We start from the raw sequence: 16245 nt of genomic DNA, 5'->3' as shown, positions 1-16245 counted from the left end.
CAGTTAATTACAATAATAAATTACAAATATTTTTATGTGCTCTCACTAAATATAATATTTAAATATGTTCATCTTTTTCATCTATCCAACGTTTTTGGTACATTTTACCACTCTTTATGTGAATGCTGTATTCCCTTCTATGACATTTTATTTTTCTGCATTACCTCTATTCCTTCGGCTTCTTCTTCATAATCTCCTTTGTTAATACCCATTTCACTCATTTATTACTCACACCTATTTCATCATCATTTTATTTATTCTATCTATATTTATTTTCTCCAATTCCTTTATCTAACTTATTTCTGCCTATTTCAGTCTCAACTTTGCTGACTGTTTCAGTTAGCTATTGCTATGTAGCAAAATACTCCAAGTCTTAGTGGCTTAAAAGCCACTTCTGAATTTGTGAGCTAACTACATAGTCTTTTGATCTTCTCATCTAGTCTCACTTTTGAAGTTAAGGTTAGGTGGCGGTTGTAATGGCTATAAGGTCCAAGATGATCCCATTCACAAATTTTGCAGTTGATACTAGCAGTCAGTTGGGGCACCTCAGTTCTTTTCTATATATTCTTTCTCATCCTCCAACAGGCTGGATCAAGTTCTTCACATGACAGTCTCAATACAGCATTTTAAGGGGACAAGGGCCCAATTGCAAAGTCCCAATTAGCATCGTGACAGCATGTAATTCAATTAATCTACTTTAAATACTATCTATATGCTGATGACAACTAAATTTATACCAATGTCATTGACCTTTTCCTGGTCTCTAGACTTGTGTATTAAACTACTAATCATGTCTACTTGGATGTGTAATAAGTATCTCAAATTTAAAGTAACAAAAACTTTGATTTTCCCCAATCTATACTTCCATAAATGCTCTCCATATTCAGAATATTTATCCCTTAGTAAATATTTATTGAACATCTATTATGTCAGTTGTCATTTTAGACATGGATACAACAGTAAACAAAACAGACAACATTCTTGTTATAGAACATGTATTTTTGTGGGGAGGTCAACAAATAAAAAATAAAATGTTAGATTATAAGTGCTAAGAAGGAAAATAAAGAAAGATAAAGGTATAAAGAGTGATGGGAATTGCTATTTTAGATGAAAATGTCAGGGAAAACCTTTCTTCTTAGGTGACATCTGAATAGAGACCAAAATAAAGAGAGTGAGCCATTTGGATACGTGAAAGTTGCATGAATACCATTAGCTGCTGAAATTCCAAACTTAAGAATTATCAATTCTGCCCTAACTGCTTTGGCTCAGTGGATAGAGCATCGGCCTGCGGACTGAAGGGTCCCAGGTTTGATTCCGGTCAAGGGCATGTACCTTGGTTGCAGGCACATCCCCAGTAGGAGGTGTGCAAGAGGCAGCTGATTGATGTTTCTCTCCCATCAATGTTTCTGGCTCTCTATCCCTCTCCCTTCCTCTCTGTGGAAAATCAATAAAATATATTTAAAAAAAAAGAATTATCAATTCCTTGTTTTATCTCACTACTCTAAGATGGGAGCTAATTGAATTGACTTTACCTTTAAAATATATTCCATAGTAGTCTACTTCTTTCCAGTTCAATTGTTATTACTTTGTTCCAAGTTATTATCTTTCCTGGTGTGCTATAATAGTCTAACTGAAATCTAGTGCCCAATTCATTTTACCTTGCAGCCAGAATAATATTTTAAGACTCTAAATCAAATTATATAACCCTTCTGCTAAAAAATTGATATCCAATTACACTTAGGATAAAATACAAAATCCTTAACCTTGTCTAGAAGGCCTTATGATCTGACTCTTGCTTACTACTATGGCTCTATTCTGTTGCATATTTCCCTTGATCTCTAAGCTTCAACAATTCTGCTCTTCAAACTTAGACTCAAAGGTTCAGGTCATTGAATTTGTCTTAGTGTCAATTCTCCATTCTCCATATAACTACTGACTAATGCTTCACATCTCAGCTCAAATGCCACTTCTTATCTGCAGTCCCTAGATTAGCATAGTGCACTGTATTTTTGAGATTATAACTTTTAGAACATTTTGTTGAAATTACCTATTTAAACTGTCTAGCTTTTCAGTTGGAAAGTAAACTCAGTGTAGTTAAGCAACATACTAATATTTGTCGTGTTTTTCTTAACATTTATATTTTACTATTTTATTTGCATAATTACTTGCTTATTATTTGCCTTCCTATTTTCCCTAACTAAAGGTAAGCTCTCTGAAGGCAGGGACCATATCAGCTTGTTCATCTCTATTTGTCCCTCACCCTTAAAAGTTCTAGACTAAAGTAGCATTCATAAAGATGTTTTCAAATCTGTACTTAAATTTTAATATAATGCAGAAAAGAAACATCTTATAAGTATACAATTTAATACATTTATGTAACCAGTATTTAGATCCAGAGACATAATAGTACCAACACTCTAGAAAACCACATGCACTACTGCCTCTCATTACTCATGCCCTCAGGAAAGTCATTATCCCAATGTCTACCAACAAAGATTAGTTTTGTCTATTTTTATATTTTATATCATGGGAAAATACAGTAGATACTATTTAGTGTCTACATTCTTTTGCTAAGCATTATTTTATGTTTGTGAAATTTACCCATTATTCTTGTTGTGGTCACAGTTTTTCTTTGAGATTGCAATATAACATTTCATTCTGTAAATACACCAATACTTATCCATTCTAATATTTTCAAAAATTTTCAAGTTTGGGGATTTTACAAATAGTGTTTTCATAAACATTTTAATTCATGTATTTCAGTATAAAAATGTAGGCATTTCTGTAGGTTATATGCCAAAGTAGAATCACTGGGTCATGGCGTAAGCACATGTTCAGCTTTAGTAGGTAGAGTAGTCCCCACTTACTTGTTTGAGATTCCAAGACCCCAGTGGATATCTGAAACCACTGATAGCACCAAACCCTATACATACTTTTTTCCCACTATACACAAGTACATTTGACAAAATTAAATTTGTAAACCAGGCACATTAAGATATTAATAATAATAACTAATAATAAAATGAAACAATTATCTATATACTAGAGGCCCAGTGCATGATTGAATCATGCACGTGTAGGGTCCCCTACACGCTTTCGCTTTCGATAGCGGGGGAGCTGGGTGCCTGTCAGCTCCCACGCTTTCGCTTTCGATAGCGGGGGAGCTGGGTGCTTTTGATGGTCCGTGAGCTCACTGCCCCAGAGGCCCCTTCTGTTCCGCAGCACAGCCATGTCTCAGATGCTGGCCCAATCGGCTACCCCGGCCACCCCGAGTCCTGCCCCCTGTGCCTCCCGCTGGCCCAATCATGGGTGTGGCGGAGTGATGGTAATTTACATATTACCATTTTATTAGGTAGGATATAAAAAAAGCCAGAGACCATAACACCATCACGATCATAATGACCTAATGACCAGTCGCTATGACACCCACTGCAGCCAATGAACTGGCCTGATCCAGGCCGGATCACCCCCAACACCCCAATCAGGGTGGGGCCAGCCAGCCAACAGCTTTGGCTGGCAGAAATTTGGGGTCTGGGGACCTTGGAGTTGCTCGGTCTCAGTCTTGGGCAGCTGCCCGGGCAAAGCTCTCCTTTGGCAGAAGTGGACCTGAGATTAGGGTGCAGGAGTCATGGATAGGGTGGGGAAGCTTTCCTGGTGGCCATAGCAGTCCCCGCAGGCTGTGCACAGCACCTGGGTGTCTGACCCCAGTCAGAACAGCAGCAGGAATAGGGGCCACGGGGTGCAGCGGGCAAGGGCATATAGGAGCCAGGAGATGCGAGGCTGGAAGTGGGCTCTTACCTCACCTGCTGGGCCCAGCAGCACCGGCAGGTGGGCCATGATGTGCAGCAAGGTGCTGGGCCTCAGATGGGAGGGGAAGTGAGCCAGGAGGGAAAGGCCCCGTGCCAGACAGAGCCCGGAGCAGTGTGGGCAGGGCCGGAAACCCTGGTGGGGTGGGTGGGGCTGCAGCCCCATGCCTTTTTGGCCTTGGCCTTGGAATTCAGGGGTCAGCCCCACTTCGAGAGGACGTGGCAGAAAGTGGCAAGGCCACAGGAGAGATAGGAAATGTTGTGGCCATCTTCGGGAAACACAGCTGCCACAGTCTTCAGTAACTATGAACAGATAATCTTTGCTCTCAGTTCTACAGAAGAGGAAGCTGAAACTCAAGGAAGGGAGCCTTCCACAACACCTCACCCACTTCTCAGACCTGACCCTGTGCAGCATTGTTTTCGTTGAAAGTAGAGGATCCAAAACGTTTTTAGATCTTTGCTATTTTAGGCAGGAAAGAATTTAGCACAGGGAATTGGTGCTTGGGAAATCATCGGAAATCTGGAGGAGTGAGTATTAGGCTGGCCCCCCAGGAAAGACTCCCTGCCCAGTGGGAGGAGCTGACCCCTCAGCCACAACTGAATTATAGGACACTCTGACACAGCTGTGACCCAGGGATCAGGAAAGTGCTGCCCCCACAAGTGCCCTCCAGCTCCCACAAAACAGGTCACTGGGCACTGCCTCTGCCACAACTGCCTGTGCACAGCCTGGATTCTGCTGCAGAAAATATCCACATCTCTGCAAACATGATCAACAGCAGCATGATCATCACCAGCCCAAACTGTGGGAAGATGCCTCTGCCCCACTTCTGCCTTCAAATATTGTGCAAGCGCATCCAATTGGCAGAAACGAATTCATATCTAGAAAGCTAGCTGCAAAGGAGTTTGGGCAATTTCAGACTTTTGTCTAGGAGTGAGATCTTGCCAATGTACCTCATGTGCCTGGTATTGATAAAAACAGGGCCAGAATGGTGGGGCTCAGTGGTTGAGCATTGATCTATGAACCAGGAGGTCACAATATGATTCCTGGTCAAATTTCGGGCTTGATCTTCAGTAGGGGCGTGCAGGAGGCAGCTTACCAATGATTCTCATCATTGATGTTTCTATCTATCTCTCCTTCTCCCTTCCTCTGAAATCAATAAATATTTTTTAAATGGCGTCATGCTGTATATATGTGTTATAACAAGTGTTTCACATCATAGATCACTAATGTCTTTCCTGTTAAAACCATTCTTAGAGAACATTATTTATTTGTCATTCATTTTAATTAATCTCAGAGAGAAGAAGGGAGAGAGAGAGAAACATTGTTTTGTTGTTTCCTGCACTCACTAGACTGGGTATTGAATCTGCAACCTGGGCATGTGCCCTAACTGGCAATCAATCCACCACTTTCGGGTGTATGGTTTGATGCTATGCTGGTACCCTGACCCCAAATTCCAGCCTCCAGAATTGTGATAAAAATACATTTCTGTTGTTTAAACCACACAAATTTATGATATTTTGTTATAGCTGTCTGAGCCGACTAATCTGTATGAATAAAAGGGTAATATGCTAATTAGACCAGGTTTACCGGACATCTTCGGGTCATACTTCCAGACAAAGCCATGATGAAGGGGGCCAAGGCAGTTAGGGGTGATCAAGCCGGCAGGGAGAGCAGTTAGGGGTGATAAGGCCGGCAGGGAGAACAGTTAGGTATGATTATATTACTAGAGTCCCAGTGCACAAAATTTGTGCACAGAAGGGGTGTCCCCTCAGTCCAGCCTGCACCTTCTCCAATCCGGGAACCCTCGGGGGATTTCTGACTGCTGGTTTAGGCCTGATCTCGGTGATTGGGCCTAAACTAACATTCAGACATCCCTCTCACAATCCTGGACCACTGGCTCCTAATCACTCACCTGCCTGCCTGCCTGGTTGCACCTAACTGTCCCCCCTGCCAGTCTGTTGCCCCTCACTGCCTCTGCATGCCAGCCTGATCACACCAAGCTGGCCAGGTCGCCCCAACTGCCCCCTCCCTGCCAGCCTGGTCACCCCTAACTTCCCCCCCGCCAGCCTGGTCACCCCCAACTGCCTTCTCACTCACCTGCTCACCCTCAACTGCCCTCACCCTGCCGGCCTGGTCACCCCCAACTGCCTCCCCTCCGTAGGCCTGGTCACCCCTAACTGTCCCCCCACCGACCTCATTGCCTCTTACTTCCCCCACTGCTGGCCTGGTCACCCCCAACTGCACCCATCTGCCGACCTGGTCGCTCCCAACTGCCCCCCCTGCCACCCTGGTTGCCCCATGCAGCCTATTGTTCAGTCGTTTGGTTGTCCCTCACTAACCCCCCTGCCAGCTTGGTTGCCCCACGCAGCCTACTGTTCAGTTGTTTGGTCATCCCTCAATAACTCCCCTGCTGGCCTGGATGTAGCCAGCCATCTTGTAAGGGTGTGAGGGTTAATTTGCATATTACCTCTTTATTATATAGGATATTGTAATAAAAGTTATGTGAATGTGGTTTCTCTCTCAAAGTATTTTATTGCAAACTTTTCACTTAGAAGAAGCACTTTATGGTCTCTTTGGCATATGTTAATTTCCAGCTTCACTATTCTTGCACTTTGTGGCCATTATTACAAAATCCAATGTTTACTTGAACATAAGTGCTAAGATACAGCAACCATTGATCTGATAATCGAAAAGGTTACTAAGTAACTAACAATTGGAGAGTGTATACAGAAAGCATGGATATGCTGGGCAAAGAGATAATTCATATCCCTGGCAGAATGAAGTGGAATATTGGGAGATTTCATCACACTGCTCAGAATGATGCACAACTTAAAATTTATATTAATGGGATTTTTTCATTTAATATATTTTTAATTTAAAATTGAATGTTGGTTTTTTTTTTGTTTTATTTATTTTTATTTTTAAATTAAATTTATTGGGGTGACAATAGTTAATACTATTACATCAGTTTCAAGTGTACAGTTCTATGATACATCATTTGTATATTGCATTGTATTTCCACAACCCAGAGTCAAATCATCTTCCATCACCATATATTTGGCCTCTTTACTCTTTACTAATCCAAAAGCCCTTTTCTTTCTGGTAAACACATTATTATCTGATCTGTGTTTTTTTGTTTGTTAATTTGTTGCTTTCAGTTTTATATCACACATATGAGTGAAATCATATAGTTCTTGACTTTTTCTGTCTACCTTCATTAGCATAATATACTCAAGGTCCATCCATGTTGTCATAAATGGAAGTATTTCATCTCTTCTTATGGCTCAGTAGTATTCCATTTTATATATGTACCACATCTTTTTAAAAATATATTTTATTGATTTTTCACAGAGAGGAAGGGAGAGGGACAGAGCGTTAGAAACATTGATGAGAGAGAAACATCAATCATCTGCCTCCTGCACACTCCCTACTGGGTATGTGCCCGCAACCAAGGTACATGCCCTTGATAAGAATTAAACCTGGGGCCCTTGAGTGCACAGGCCAATGCTCTACCCACTGAGCCAAACCAGTTAGGGCCACATCTTCTTTATTCAATCATCTATCGATTGACACTTTGGTTGTTTCCATGTCTTAGCCACCATGAATAATGCTGCAGTCAACATAAGGGTACATATATCTTTGAGAATAAATGTTTTCAAATTGTTTGGGTAGATACCCAGAGGAATGATTGCTGTGTTATATGGTAACTCTCTTTTTAGTTTTTTGAGGAGCCTCCATACTCTTTTCCATAGTGATTGTACCAGTATACATTCCCACTGGGAGTGAATGAGGGTTTCTTTTTCTGTTGGACCATAGTTAACTACAAGTAACTGAATAAGTATAAAGTGAAACCAAAAATCAGGGAGGCTACTGTAACACCAAATAGTTTTTCAAAGTTGTTGCACCAATTTACACTTTGACCAACAGGGTAAATGAGTTATGGTTAGTCTATATCCATGCCAACATATGTGTGTTTTTTTTCTTTTAATTTCAGTCATTCTGGTGGGTTTAAGGATATTTCATTGTGGTTTAATTTGCATTTTAGTAACCAATAAGGCTTCACACATTTTCATATGTTTCCTAATCATATTTTAACTAGTAGCCCTGCACACAAATCCAAGAGCCAGTAGCTCTCTGCGGGGCCTGGATGCTCCATGCCCGCTGCCCAGAGGCTCTCTCTGACCAGAGGTGCATTCGTGGCCAGGTGCAGAACACTTGCCTCATTGCTGCGGTGACGAAGCAAGCATTCCGCCAGGATGCTCACTCTGCCCGCTCTCAGTGGCCGCCCGCCCGGGGACTGGGGAACTTCGGCGGAGCTGAGAGGACTGGGTGCCACCATCTTGTGGCTATGGGCGCTACCATCTTTGTGATGGAATGATGGTTAATTTGCATATTACCCTTTTAGATAGGATTGTTCTTCTTCCTATGTTTCTACTTGATTGCCATACATCACATCTCAGTAAATGGATAGATCTAGTTCTGTACTCATTCTTCTGTCCTATTGGCCAGAATTATTTGTTTACAGTAATCAATAATAAATTAGTGCATGTAAGATTTTTCTGCACAACAAGTGAAAGCAAATGTAAAACCTCAGGGAAACAATAAAGGCCATTGAAAACATTGGCCTACTTTATAACCAAATGTTAATAGAAAGAGTCCCATTTAGTGTTATCTACCAGAAAATATCTTAGTTGATACATTTACATTTGTGTGATAAAATTTAAGTAATAACATGTTTATAGCAAAGAAAATTTGTCAAATGTGGATCAAGACCCAGGAAATTGTATATTGATATAATCAGTATATATACACTGACTGGCCAGATTATTATGATCTTTGAACGCATAATAATCTGGCCACTCAGTGTGTGTATGTGTATGTGTGTGTGTGTGTATATATATATATATATATATATATATATATATATATATATATATTAGAGGCCCGATGCATGAATTCGTGCATGGATGGGGTGTGGCCAGCCTGGCCAGGAGGAGGGAACGTGGGCAGTTGGCCGGTCTGCCTGCTGGTCGAATTCCTGGTCAAGGGGACAATTTGCATATTAGCCTTTTATTATATAGGATATACACTGATTGGCCAGATTATTATGCATTCAGAGATCATAATAATCTGGCCACTCAGTGTATTTTTGCCCATAAAGTATTTGTAGTTTATCATATTTTTGTTGTAATTTTCTTTCAACCTGAGAAACTCTAAAGCATACATCTCTTTTAGTGCTTACAAGGTACAAACTAGTCTTATTCATTGATTTTTACATTGTGTATATGCTTCAGTTGTGTATTGATATGCAGGAAAATTAAACATAAAAAGAATTAATCTCTGCAAGTACCAATTTGTACTGTTTACTAGTAATTCCTTCACCTTTTCCACCAGTCCCAATGGTTGAAAATAAAATAAAATATAAAGAATTAAAGTGAAAATTAATATAAATAAATAATAAAATAATCTCATAATGATTATTTTTACCACTTGTGTACTGATTATGTAAACAGAGTTCTAGGATGAGATATGAAGAATAAGAAGAAATCAGCTGTAGTAGCATTACAGAGAGAGTGAGGGAGAGGGTGTTGGTACATTTTAGGATGAATAAACAACTGATGTCAAGTCTTTTATTTATTCTAATCCTACATAATAAAAGGGTAATATGCAAATTAACCATCACTCTGCTATGCCCACGATTGGGCCGGCGGGAGGCGCAGGGGGCGGACTCAGGGTGGCCGGGGTGGCCGATTGGGCCGGCAGAAGGGGCAGGGGGCAGGGAGGTGCGGGGGGTGGGGTCCCACTGATGAGATCAGCTGCTGCATCGCTGAATGGGGCCAGCGGGAGTCGCAGGCGGCAGCGGGGACTCGCTGCCCCAGAGGCCCCTTCTGTGCCGCAGCACAGCCATGGCTCAGACACTGAGTTCGCACCACTGCTGGCAATGTAAGCTTGGCATCCCACTGGCCCCATTCAGTCCCGCTCAGCGGCACAGAGCCTGATCACGTCGGCAGGCCCCGCCCCCCCAACCTCCCCACCCCCCTCGCAAGTCCCGCCCCCTGCGCCTCCCACAGATGAGATCTGAGCCATGGCTGTGCTGCGGCACAGAAGAGGCCTCTGGGGCAGCGAGCCCACGCCCCAGCCCCAGCCAGCTGTGTGGCGGGATGAACGGGCCTGTGGGGCCCAGAGCTCAGCGTCCACGCGGCAGCGGAGGAACCAGAAAAATGGATCTTTCCAGGTCCTGATGCTGACAGCCCTATGGGTGCCGGCGTCCTCCACCTGCAGCCCCCAGTCGCAGCCCATCAGCCCCAGTCGCAGACTGGAAGCCCCCTGCCAGCAGTCCAGACAGGACCAGTGTGGCGCCGCGGTGGTGGGTGTCAGTAGGCATGCTACAGACATCAAATCACTGCCACCAAGGCCACCCCACACACACACACTTGCAAGTAGTATGGTCCAAGGGGGTAGTATGACACCTAAGGCAACGCTCCCATGGCAGCTGATGCTCAGCATGCCAGGTGAAGAAGCCAGACCTGAAAGCCCAAGCCCCCGAGTACCCAAACTGCAGGGCGTCGTGGGCCAGGGCCTTGAGGAGGCCCCAGGACAAGCATATTCCCAGAGGCTGTGCAGAAGCAGGGGAGGAACCTCTGGCTAGAGGTCAGGGTGAGGGATGCTGGCATCTTTGCACGCCAAGACAGGGCTGAGGGACCCCCCTCCCCACCCCCCCATGCATGAATTTCATGCACCGGGCCTCTAGTAATAAAATAATGTTGGGCCTTACCCTGTTTAGCTAAGTGGATAGAGTATTGGCCTATGGACTGCAGGGTCCCAGGTTTGATTCTGGTCAGGGACACATGCCTGAGTTGCGGGTACAATCCCTACTAAGGGGCATGAAGGAGGCAGCCAATCAATGATTCTCTCTCACCATTCATGTTTCTATCTCTCTCTCACTCTCCCTTCCTCTCTGAAATCAATTTTTTTAAAAAAATAAGGCTGGGGTGGTTGGACTGTCATAATGGTAAGTATGATATAAGATGAGCTCATGGACATGGGTAGAGAAAAGATCATATAGAACTTTGTGAGACACAGAAAGGAATTTGAATTTTATTTTAATGTTGGTAGTAAGTCTTTAGAAAGAATTGAACTGAAAAGTGACAAGGATACAGAACAGATTGGCATTCATGTTGGACTGACATGAGACAGGTTTTTGGAAAAGACAGAAAGTGCAGCATGCCACATGCCCTTGTTAAAGAGGTTTAACATCAATAATGTCCACAAGGTAAAATTTGGAGTAGACAAATGTGACAGTTACAAAAGCATACTCCCAACCTAATCTCTTAAATCTATCCCTCACACTGATTGAGTAAAGTTTCTGAAATACTAATCTGAACATTCCCCTAGTTTATTCCCTTCTTTCTTTGAATGATTTTCAAGGCCCAATGGAGGGTGGATTTGTGGACAAAGATAATTGAGACTAGGAATTTTGTTGGGAGATTGTTTTGGTTTTACAAACAAAACTAGAGTAGTGGAAGCCAGAATTAAGGCAAAGGGATAAATCTGATTACTATAATAAAACTTATTTTCTTAGCAGAAAATAAGAACGGAAGAAAGTTAAAATATGGATAGAGCCAAATAGGATATTCAATTTGAATTTTTATTTATTGATTGATTTTTAGAGAGAGAGGAAGGGAGAGAGACAGAGACAGAGAGAGATATACTGTTTGTTCCACTTATTTATTTATACATTCACTGGTTGATTCTTATATATTCCCTAACTTGAATTGAGTCCACAACCTTGGTATATCAGGACGATGTTCTAACCAACTGAGCTACCCAGCCAGGGTTGGATGTGAAATTTTTATGCATCCATTTATACTAAATAGTTAAACACTAAGAAGCCTCATTTACCTTGTCAGACCCAAATTATTGTATTGGAAATGAGTCGAAGACTAAGAAAAAAGACATTATATAATCACCTAGACGCAGCTATAAGGATCATCATCATGGAAAGGACTATAGTTTTTCCAACACATCTATAGGTTAGATGTCTTTGATCTCACACACACACACACACACACATACACACACACACACACACACACACACACACACTCACACACACACACACTCTACAGTAATACCTACAATATGTATATTGTGTCTTATGGTGAGTTCTTTAGATGTAGAGCTGGAACTCAGGGTTTGATAAGAACTAGAAATTAATTGTTAGAACTAATATTTAAGAATATTATGTTATTTTTAAACCCTAAGTGCTTTGAATTAATCATTCGAATCAGGTTTGCAGTTTTATAAGTTGGTGGTTTCTCTGGGAAACCAGTTGCTGGAATTTCTCACTGCTGAATGAAATTGTCTAAGACAATGTATATATCAGACTTAGATGAAATTCCCCTAACTATATATCAATGTTCTGAATAATGAAGTTTAATCAGCTGCCAATAAGAAGCAGAACAGCATCTTTAAAAATGTTGGGATTCTAATGGGGCATATTTAATACTTTTAATAATAAATATTTTTAAAAAGTTGGGATATTCAGCTAATGTCACCAAATGAACATACAAAATAGTCTATTTGGACAGGGTTCATAAAGGAGTAAACAGTGAACTGACTCTTCAAAATTTGTCAAGGCTAAAATGTAGATTGACTATTTGTTGACTTGCAAAAGTAACAGACTCTAAGCTTCCAGAATGCCTTAGATTTGAGGTTGTGAAATTCAATCTCAAAAAAAAAAAAAATAATAAGGCAACTTCTGGAGCATTTGCCTTCTCCATGAGTTAATATCAAACAGTGGATGTTATTGGTCTATTCTTGTTTGTTTTCCTTTTAAAAGTTTATTTTTGTCCTAGTAAGACCCCTTAGCCAGTTGGTAGTGATATGCTGCCAACATGTAAGTGTTGCTTTGCATTTTCTTTGGGAAACAACCAGGGAATGCAGCAGTATAATTATCAACCATTATAACCTGATGAATATTCTATTTCTAAGCAGTCTGTGTTTCCTTTGAGGCCCCCTGTGTTTAACAGTGAACATTGGCAATAGCCATGAAACAGTGCTCTTTGTTGTACTAAAACATTCTGCATGATTTTTTTTTATTTTTCCTATTTTGTAAGGCCTGAAACAACATTTTCATATAGTAGAATTGAAAGTCTGAAATGAATGTCTAGGTTTAGCATTGGCAGTTTAGTTCTAGTCCCATTGTAGGCACTTCTATGCTTCTGGGAATGATTCCAGAATGACGAATTATGTCAAGTATGTTTTACTAAAATACAGTGAAACATATAGGGAAGAATCTCATGATGTGTATTAAATCCTTGCCCTTTCTCCTTCTAAGTGCTTCTTCAAATAAATCAACTCTAAATTTCTAAAAAAAAATAGATAGAGAAAACAGAAATTTCCTAGGTTTGGGGTGTATTGACCTTCTTGCTTATGATGACCAAGAATCAGAACAGTGAAGCTTTATTTGCTGAAGTTTGCTTAATGATCAAATAAGAAAACTCAGGAGATTATTCTTACACAGGAAAAAAATTCATACAAAAACGTATTATGTTAGAAATATTTGGCACAAAGCAACAAATGATTGTCCCCTATAGACTAAAGTAGAACTTTTAAATGGGAGTAGATATGGGTAGTGAATATTAATATTAAAAAGAAAAGTATCTGAAATTTAAATGAAAAGTCAAATGTAATTTTGAGTGGAATTGTTTTTATTTTATGATTTCCATTAAGATGCTCTTTTTTTGCATTTTAATTTATTTATTGATTAAGGTACTACATATTTGTCCTCATCCCTCCATTATTTTCCCAAACCCCCACTCATGCCCTCACCCCACTGTTCTCTGTGTCCACTGGTTAGGCTTATATGCATGCATACAAGTCCATTGGTAAATCTCTCCTCATTATCCCCACCCTCCCCTACCTTCCTTCCCTGTGAGGTTTGACAGTCTGATCGATGCCTCCCTGTCTCTGGATCTGTTTTAGTTCATCAGTTTATGTTGTTTATTATTTCCCATAGATGAGTGAGATCATGTGATATTTATCTTTCTCTGACTGGCTTATTTCGCTTAGCGTAATGCTCTCCAGTTCCATCCATGCTGTTGCAAAGGGTAGGAATTCCTTCTTTTTTATCACAGCATAGTATTCCATTGAGTAGATGTACCACAGATTTTTAATCAACTCATCTGCTGATGAGCACTTAGGCTGTTTCCAAATATTAGGTATGGTAAATTGTGCTGCTATGAATATAGGGATGCATATATCCATTCTGATTGATGGTTCTAGCTTCTTGGGATATATTCCTAGAAGTGGGATCACTGTGTCAAATGGGTGTTCCATTTCTAGTTTTTTGAGGAAATGCCATACTGTTCTCCACAGTGGCTGCACCAATCTGCATTCCCACCAGCAGTTCACGAGGGTTCCTTTTTCTCCTCATCCTCGCCAACACTTGTCGTTTATTGATTTGTTGATGATAGCCATTCTGACAGGTGTGGGATGGTACCGCATTGTTGTTTTGATTTGCATTTCTCTGATAACTAGTGATTTTGAGCATGTTTTCATATGTTTCTTGGTCTTATTTCTATCTTCTTTCAAAAAGTTTCTATTTAGGTCTGTTGCCCATTTTTTATTGGATTTTTTATCTTCCTTTTGTTAAGTTGTATGAGTTCCCTGTAAATGTTGGAGATTAAAACCTTATTGGTGATAACATTTGCAAATATGTTCTCCCATACAGTTTGCTTTCTTGTTTTGTTGATGATTTATTTTGCTGTTCAAAAGCTTTTTATTTTGATGTAGTCCCATTTGTTTATTTTCTCTTTATTTTCCATTGCCCTAGGAGCAGTATCAGTGAAGAAGTTCCTTCTGCATATGTGTGATATTTCTCTGCCTGTGGATTCCTCTAGTATTTTTATGTTTAAGTCCTTTATCCATTTTGAGTTTATTTTTGTGTATGATGTAAGTTGGTGGTCTCGTTTCATTTCGTGCATGTAACTGTCCAATTTTCTCAACACCATTTATTGAAGAGACTGTCTTGACTCCATTGTATGTTCATGCCTCCTTTGTCAAATATTAATTGAGCATAGTGGTTTGGGTCAATATCTGGATTCTCTATTCTGTTTCACTGATCTATATATCTGTTCTTGTGCCAGTACCAGGCTGTTTTGAGAACAGTGGCTTTGTAGTACAGCTTGATATCTGGTATTGAGATCCCACCTACTTTGTTCTTCTTTCTCAGGATTGCTGTAGCTATTCAGGGTCGTTTTTATTCCAGATGAATTTTTGGAGAGTTTGTTCTAGATCTGTGAAAAATGCCGTTGGTATTTTAATGGGGATTGCATTGAATCTATAGATTGCTTTGGGTAGTATAAATATTTTGATGATGTTGATTCTACCAATCCCTGTTCTTCCATCTGTTTATGTCTTACTCTCTCTCTGTTTTTCAGTGTCCTGTAATTTTTTGCATATAAGTCATTTACCTCCTTAGTTAAGTTTATTCCTAGGTATCCTAATTTTTTTTGGTGTGATGGTAAATGGGATTGCTTTTTTAGTCTCTCTTTCTGTAAGTTCATTATGATGTATACAAATGCCATAGATTCTTGGCATTAATTTTGTATCCTGCTACCTTGCCAAATTCATTTATTAAGTATAATAATTTTTGATGGAGTCTTTAGGGTTTTCTATGTACAGTATCATGGCATCTGTGAATAAGGACAGTTTTACTTCTTTTCCAATTTGGATGCCTTTTATTTCTACTTCTTGTCTGATAGCAATGGCTAGTACTTCCAGTACTATGCCAAACAGGAGTGGTGAGAGTGGGCATCCCTATCTTGCTCCGGTTCTTAGGGCAAATGGTTCTAGTTTTTTGTCAATTGAGTGTGATGTTGGCTGTGGGTTTATCATATATGGCTTTTATTATGTTGAGGTATGATCCTTCTATTCCCACCTCGCTGAGAGTTTTTATCAAGAAAGGGTGTTGGATTTTGTCAAATGCTTTTTCTGCGTCAATTGATATGATTATGTGATTTTTCTCCCTCAGTTTGTTTATGTGATGTATCACGTTTATTGATTTGCGGATATTGTGCCATCCTTGCATTCCCGTGATAAATCCTGCTTGGTCATGGTGTATGATCTTTCTGATGTACTGTTGGATCCGATTTGCTAGAATTTTGTTGAGGATTTTGGCATCTATGTTCATGAGGGATGTTGGCCTATAATTCTCTTTCATTGTGTTGTCTTTATCTGGTTTTGGGATTAGGGTGATGCTGGCTTCATAGAATGATCTTAGAAGTGTTCCTTCCTCTTGAATTTTGTGGAATAGTCTGAGGAGGATAGGTTTTAGTTCTTCCATGAATGTTTGGTAAAACTCCCCTGTGAAGCCATCTAGCCCCGGGCTTTTGTTTGCTGGAACCTTTTTGATGACTGCATCTATTTCTTCCA

Source organism: Eptesicus fuscus, chromosome 1, assembly GCF_027574615.1.
Source record: "Eptesicus fuscus isolate TK198812 chromosome 1, DD_ASM_mEF_20220401, whole genome shotgun sequence".
NCBI lineage: Eukaryota > Metazoa > Chordata > Mammalia > Chiroptera > Vespertilionidae > Eptesicus > Eptesicus fuscus.
Note: the sequence above shows the minus strand (reverse complement) of the source record.